The sequence below is a fragment of the Lepidochelys kempii genome, chromosome 13 (genome assembly GCF_965140285.1).
Source record: "Lepidochelys kempii isolate rLepKem1 chromosome 13, rLepKem1.hap1, whole genome shotgun sequence".
NCBI classification, from domain to species: Eukaryota; Metazoa; Chordata; order Testudines; family Cheloniidae; genus Lepidochelys; species Lepidochelys kempii.
This window is the reverse complement of record NC_136392.1, coordinates 40,085,719-40,092,902: the sequence shown is the minus strand read 5'-3', so window position 1 is coordinate 40,092,902 and position 7,184 is coordinate 40,085,719. Positions and strand designations below refer to the sequence as shown.

Sequence of the window (7,184 nt, the reverse complement as noted above, 5' to 3'; positions counted from 1 at the left end):
CCAGCTTCTCCCACCCGCACCCACAGGCGGGTCCCCAGACCTGGTCCAAACCACAAGCCAGGCTTGCTAAGGTCACGTTCCTTGTGTCATGGATCATGTCAATGTATCTGGTCACTACTGGGAAGGGAAAGGGGCTTCCCTCCCAAATCCCTCCCAGCGTCATGGGAAATCTTCCCTCTCCAGCGGGGGGCCCAGACGAATGGATCCCTGGGACACGACCCCCCGCCACCAGACCCTGACCGGACATCGCATATCCCTTGTGCGCGTGGAACGGGGCTTCAGAGCTGATAATCCTCACTCCCCCTCCTCCCCAATCCACAATATCACATTACAATAGTCAGGCCCTTAGTTCCTATGTGAGGAAATACAGTCACTGCAGGGAGCTGTTCATTCCTCCCAGGTGTGCAAAAGTATGAGGGGGACCCCAGAACCCTGCGCCCGGCGCTGCACAGACACAGAGGACGGGACACTCTGACTCCTGCTCCCGGAGCCCTGGGGCGAGTCAATCAGATCACTGGCAGCAGGAGTGTGTGTCTCTTATAAAGCGGGGCATGCAAATGAAGAGACAGTTTCCTGTTTAAATCTCTGCCTCTTTCTGCCCAGGCTGCACCCGGAGACACAATCCGCAGCCCCCTGGCTCTGTGCAGTCCCCAGCCAGTCCCCTGAGAACTTCCCCCTCCAGCACCCGGGAAAATGGGATTTTTGCTCCTTGTCATTGTCGCTGTAGCAGCTTTGGAAGGAATTTTCCTCCTCTGAAGACCTGGCCGAGTTAGAAGAATATTGTGTTCTCGCTGTTTTTATACCGATATTAATGGCCTGTCTTTATTCCCAGGTGTCCGGTCCCAGAGGCTGGTGGAGTCCGGAGGGGGTGTGAAGAAGCCCGGAGACTCTCTCCGCCTCTCCTGCAAAGCCTCCGGGTTCACCTTCAGCAGCGCCTACATGAACTGGGTCCGCCAGGCTCCCGGGAAGGGATTAGAATGGGTCGCTGTTATATACCCCGGTGGGGATAGTACAGACTACCTCGATGCAGTGAAAGGGCGATTCACCATCTCCAGGGATAACGCCAAGAGTGAGCTGTATCTGCAAATGACCGGCCTGAAGCCCGAGGACACCGCCCGCTATTACTGTGCGGGAGACACAGTGACACCAAACCGGTTTGTGATCGCACAAAAACCCAGGCTGCGGAATCGCCCTTCTCCCGGCGGCCGCGCGGGGGCAGCAGCGACACCCCCCGCTTCGGGCTCGGGCAGGAGACCCGGCCCCCGGGGGAACGGGACACAAACCTCCCGCCAGTTTAACCCTTCCCTTCCCGGACTCTGAATGGCCCATTTCCCTACCCCAGAGATGGAGGCGGGGTGTGGAAATGGGCCATGCAGGGTGCGGGCGGGGCTGGGGGGGCAGAGATCACCCGGCGCCGGAATAAACCCCGCTCCGCTGAGCCCGGGGATGGGGCACCGCCGGGATTTTCCAAGGAGACTCGAGCATTTTTTTTCATCCATTTGACAGCTGGAAATCACAGCCCTGGTGTAAACGGTGCAGCTCAGGATCCTGCCCACAATAAAGTGCCCCCATGTCACAGAGTCACCATGGAGATAAAAGGCCCCGCCCCTCAGCCCCCGACGACATCACAGCCCAGCGCTGGCCCGCAGGGCATTGGGGACAGTCACGTGGCGAAGGGCTGTGGACAGGGACACGGTGGGATTTCATGGGGTCGCTCAGGGGGAGGCGGCTGCCGAGGGAGAAGCAGAGGCCTGGGGGGGGGGCGCAGGAGGGGCACAGAGCGCAGCTCCCCCTGAGTGAGATTCACCATCTCCAGAGACAATCCCAACAACCTGCTGCCTCTGAAAATGACCAGCCTGAGGCCCAGGGGCACCGCCCGGTACCACTCTCGGTTCCCGGGCAATGTGTCTCCCCTTCCTGCCCAGAGCCCCGCTGGGCTGCGGTGCAGAGATCCCTCGCTTCATCTGTGAACTCCAATCCGGAGTGAGTCCTCTTCTGAGTCGCTCTCCCCTCGGAGACCTGGCACGTTGGCTCTCCCGGGTCCCATCCCTGTGGGTGTGGGAAAGACCACCGGAATATTCATACCGAGACTCAAGCTATAGCCACTAGATTACTCTTCCGTCCCCTGGCTGGGGAATAAACAAGGAGTCTTTACACTGGTGGCTGTTGTAGATCCTAGACGGGGAAGAGAAATTTGATCACGGGCTCTTCAGTCTGGCAGACAAAGGTACAACAGGATCCACTGCTGGAGGCTGAAGCTAGACAATGTCCAGCTGGAAAGAAGGTGATTTTTAAAAAAAGACATTGAGGTGAATTAACCATTGGAACAACTGATCAAGAGTCATGGTGGATTCTCCGTCACTAGTAACTATCGTCTCTATGATTCTGTGTCTTTTAGAAAATAAACAAATGCAAAATCCATCAAGGGAGATTTTAGTTAGATATGCGGGGGTGGGGGGAGCACTTTCTAAGGATAAGCATATCTAACTATCCACATTGGAACCGGTTACCTAAGGAGGTTGTGAAATCCCCATCACTGGAGGTTTTTAAGAACAGATGAGGAAATGTTCCACCAGGGGAGTTCTAGGTATATCGAATCCTGCCTCAGTGCAGGAGGTCGGCTAGTTGACCTCTTGAAGTCCCTCTTCCAGCCCTACCTTTCTAGGATTCTCTGAATTTCTTGTACTCTGTGACTGAAGCAGAAGGCAGTCAGAGTATTTCACTTTCTTTGGTGACTTTCTCCAGCACAGGATCCCATTAGGGTATTTGTAATGAAGTGAATCACTGTGGGATCCCTTATCTCTAGCACAAGGATACAAACCGGCATCTTCAGGTTTCAGGCTGCTGATGTGCACATGCACCAGGTTATTGGAGGCGTCTCTGGAGGTGGTGAATTGCCCTTTCCCTGAGTCCAGGTAATATGGGGTACCTGCATTATCTATGCTGGAGACCCACTCCAGTCCCTTCCCAGGAACATGACGGATCCAATCCAGCCACTTGCTACTGATGAAGAAGCCGGAGGCTTTGCAGGAGAGGCGGAGAGAGTCTCTGGGCTTTTTCACATCCGCTCCAGACTCCACCAGCTGGACCTTTGACAGAGCTCCTGTGGGGGAAAAGTATCATGAATCACATCTGGAATTTTCAAAGGGTAAAGTCAAGGGGAATTAGATACACCATTACCTAAGTCCCCTTCAAAAATGTCAATCAACATTCCAGTAGGCCCTGCTCCAAACCCCACTCAGACCAGTGGAAGTTCTCCCCTTGCCTTTAGTGAACTTTGCATCAGGCCCATAAAGCACAATATTCCCCAGTATCTCCAGAAAATGTCAGATACCATAATTCCTTTAAAGGGCACTAGTCTGAAGAGACAATTCAGCGAAAATATGCTGTTGATGCTGGATAAAGTGCTCATGGTGTCTTGGCATTAGCTTCCCAGACCCCTCCTTGTGTCCTAGCCATGCAGGTGCAGAGCTATTAAATGACTTAGGCAGCGCATTAAGGATATGCATTTGCATATCTATTTTTTTAATAAGCCATGTTTAAGCTCTAGCCCTCAAGCTATCTTAGTTTTTTATATTGTTCCCATTTCTGTCGTGTTTGAGCATGGCAACCATTAAAGTATTTAGGGTAACAAGAAAACATTTTACAAATACATTAGAAGCAAGACGAAGATGAAGGACAGGGAAGGACCACTGCTCAATGAGGAAGGAAACACAGTCACAAGAAAAAGCAGCAATTGCCAAAATATTAAATGCCATTTTTGTTTAGGTTTTCTCCAAAGAAGTTAGCAGTAATCAGAGAACTAACAGTGAACATCAATGCAAATGGGGTAGGATCTGAGGTTAAAATAGGGAAACAATTAGTTAAGAATTACTTCGACAAGTTAGACGTCCTCATGTCAGCAGGGCCAGATGAAATATACCAGAGAATATTTAAGAAACTGGCCAAAGAGATCTTAGCCATTAACAATTATTTTTGAGAACTGTCGGAGGACAGGAGAGATCCCAGAGGACTGGAAGAGGGCAAGTGGTACCTATCAATAAAAAGCAGAATAAGGGCAACCCAGGAATTATGAACCACTCAACTTAACTTCTGTACCCGGAAAGAATGGAGCAAAAAATCAATTTGCAAGCACCTGGAAGATGAGGTGACAACTAACAGTCAACATGGATTTGTAAAGAACAAATCATGTCAAACCTGCTACCTGGGGTTCTTTCAACCCAAAACTCTTGGTAACTTTTATTCTGTGTGAGGTGGTGTCAGTAAATAAAAACTTTCCCCCCTTAGGTTTCAGAGTAACAGCCGTGTTAGTCTGTATTCGCAAAAAAGAAAAGGAGTACTTGTGGCACCTTAGAGACTAACCAATTTATTTGAGCATAAGCTTTCGTGAGCTACAGCTCACTTCATCAGATGCATATCGTGGAAACTGCAGCAGACTTTATATATACACAGAGAATATGAAACAATACCTATTCCCACCCCACTGTCCTGCTGGTAATAGCTTATCTAAAGTGATCATCAGGTGGGCCATTTCCAGCACAAATCCAGGTTTTCTCACCCTCCACCCCCCCCCCCCCCCACACACACAAATTCACTCTCCTGCTGGTGATATCACTGGGCTGGAAATGGCCCACCTGATGATCACTTTAGATAAGCTATTACCAGCAGGACAGTGGGGTGGGAGAAGGTATTGTTTCATATTCTCTGTGTATATATAAAGTCTGCTGCAGTTTCCACGGTATGCATCTGATGAAGTGAGCTGTAGCTCACGAAAGCTTATGCTCAGATAAATTGGTTAGTCTCTAAGGTGCCACAAGTACTCCTTTTCTTTCCCCCCCTTATTTATACATTAGTAATAGAATGACATGCCCCTTAAAGCAAACTTGTTAAGTAAGTAGTTTCAATGGAAAGGCAAGAGGAAGGACACGGGGTCAAGCTACCCTCTCTGTGGCACCCAAAACTCCCCTCCCCACCCCCTGGCTCCTGCCTTGGCTAAACTGAGAGTGCTGAATGGCCAATTTACAGCCTGCTGACTTGGCTGCTTTTAGCACTAAGCCATAGTGGTTTCAGGCACTTTATTGGTTTGCCAAAGTCTCCCCGTACAAAACCCACCTCATATCCTCCTTTGACAGGGTACGAAGATGAGTGGATGGGAGCGGGGACAAGAACAGTAGAATTGGTATATCTCAACTTTAGTAAGACATTTCATACAGGCTCAGATAGCCTTCTCATAAGCAAACCAGGGAAATATAGACTAATGAATCTATTATAAGGTAGGTTTCAGAGTAACAGCCATGTTAGTCTGTATTCGCAAAAAGAAAAGGAGTACTTGTGGCACCTTAGAGACTAACCAATTTATTTGAGCATGAGCTTTCGTGAGCTACAGCTCACTTCATCGGATGCATACCGTGGAAACTGCAGCAGACTTTATATATACACAGAGAATATGAAACAATACCTCCTCCCACCCCACTGTCCTGCTGGTAATAGCTTATCTAAAGTGATCATCAGGTGGGCCATTTCCAGCACAAATCCAGGTTTTCTCACCCTCCACCCCCGCACACACAAATTCACTCTCCTGCTGGTGATAGCCCATCCAAAGTGACAACTCTTTACACAATGTGCATGACAATCAAGTTGGGCTATTTCCTGCACAAATCCAGGTTTTCTCACATCACCCCACCCCCATACACACACAAACTCACTCTCCTGCTGGTAATAGCTCATCCAAACTGACCACTCTCCAAGTTTAAATCCAAGTTAAACCAGAACATCTGGGGAGGGGGGTTGGAAAAAACAAGAGGAAACAGGCTACCTTGCATAATGACTTAGCCACTCCCAGTCTCTATTTAAGCCTAAATTAATAGTATCCAATTTGCAAATGAATTCCAATTCAGCAGTTTCTCGCTGGAGTCTGGATTTGAAGTTTTTTTGTTTTAAGATAGCGACCTTCATGTCTGTGATTGCGTGACCAGAGAGATTGAAGTGTTCTCCGACTGGTTTATGAATGTTATAATTCTTGACATCTGATTTGTGTCCATTTATTCTTTTATGTAGAGACTGTCCAGTTTGACCAATGTACATGGCAGAGGGGCATTGCTGGCACATGATGGCATATATCACATTGGTGGATGTGCAGGTGAACGAGCCTCTGATAGTGTGGCTGATGTTATTAGGCCCTGTGATGGTGTCCCCTGAATAGATATGTGGGCACAATTGGCAACGGGCTTTGTTGCAAGGATAAGTTCCTGGGTTAGTGGTTCTGTTGTGTGGTATGTGGTTGTTGGTGAGTATTTGCTTCAGGTTGCGGGGCTGTCTGTAGGCAAGGACTGGCCTGTCTCCCAAGATTTGTGAGAGTGTTGGGTCATCCTTTAGGATAGATTGTAGATCCTTAATAATGCGTTGGAGGGGTTTTAGTTGGGGGCTGAAGGTGACGGCTAGTGGCATTCTGTTATTTTCTTTGTTAGGCCTGTCCTGTAGTAGGTAACTTCTGGGAACTCTTCTGGCTCTATCAATCTGTTTCTTTACTTCTGCAGGTGGGTATTGTAGTTGTAAGAAAGCTTGACAGAGATCTTGTAGGTGTTTGTCTCTGTCTGAGGGGTTGGAGCAAATGCGGTTGTATCGCAGAGCTTGGCTGTAGACGATGGATCGTATGGTGTGGTCAGGGTGAAAGCTGGAGGCATGCAGGTAGGAATAGCGGTCAGTAGGTTTCCGGTATAGGGTGTTGTTTATGTGACCATTGTATATTAGCACTGTAGTGTCCAGGAAGTGGATCTCTTGTGTGGACTGGACCAGGCTGAGGTTGGTGGTGGGATGGAAGTTGTTGAAATCATGGTGGAATTCCTCAAGGGCTTCTTTTCCATGGGTCCAGATGATGAAGATGTCATCAATATAGCGCAAGTAGAGTAGGGGCTTTAGGGGACGAGAGCTGAGGAAGCGTTGTTCTAAATCAGCCATAAAAATGTTGGCATACTGTGGGGCCATGCGGGTACCCATAGCAGTGCCGCTGATCTGAAGGTATACATTGTCCCCAAATGTGAAATAGTTATGGATAAGGACAAAGTCACAAAGTTCAGCCACCAGGTTAGCCATGACATTATCGGGGATAGTGTTCTTGACGGCTTGTAGTCCATCTTTGTGTGGAATGTTGGTGTAGAGGGCTTCTACATCCATAGTGGCCAGGA

The 7,184-nt window shown here is 48.9% G+C and overlaps 1 pseudogene; it reads right to left on the bottom strand.

Annotated features, from left to right (window-relative positions):
- Positions 1-1,960: 1,960 nt before the first annotated feature.
- LOC140896798 (Ig heavy chain V region 914 pseudogene) lies at positions 1,961-3,211 on the bottom strand (annotated as a pseudogene).
- Positions 3,212-7,184: the final 3,973 nt, after the last annotated feature.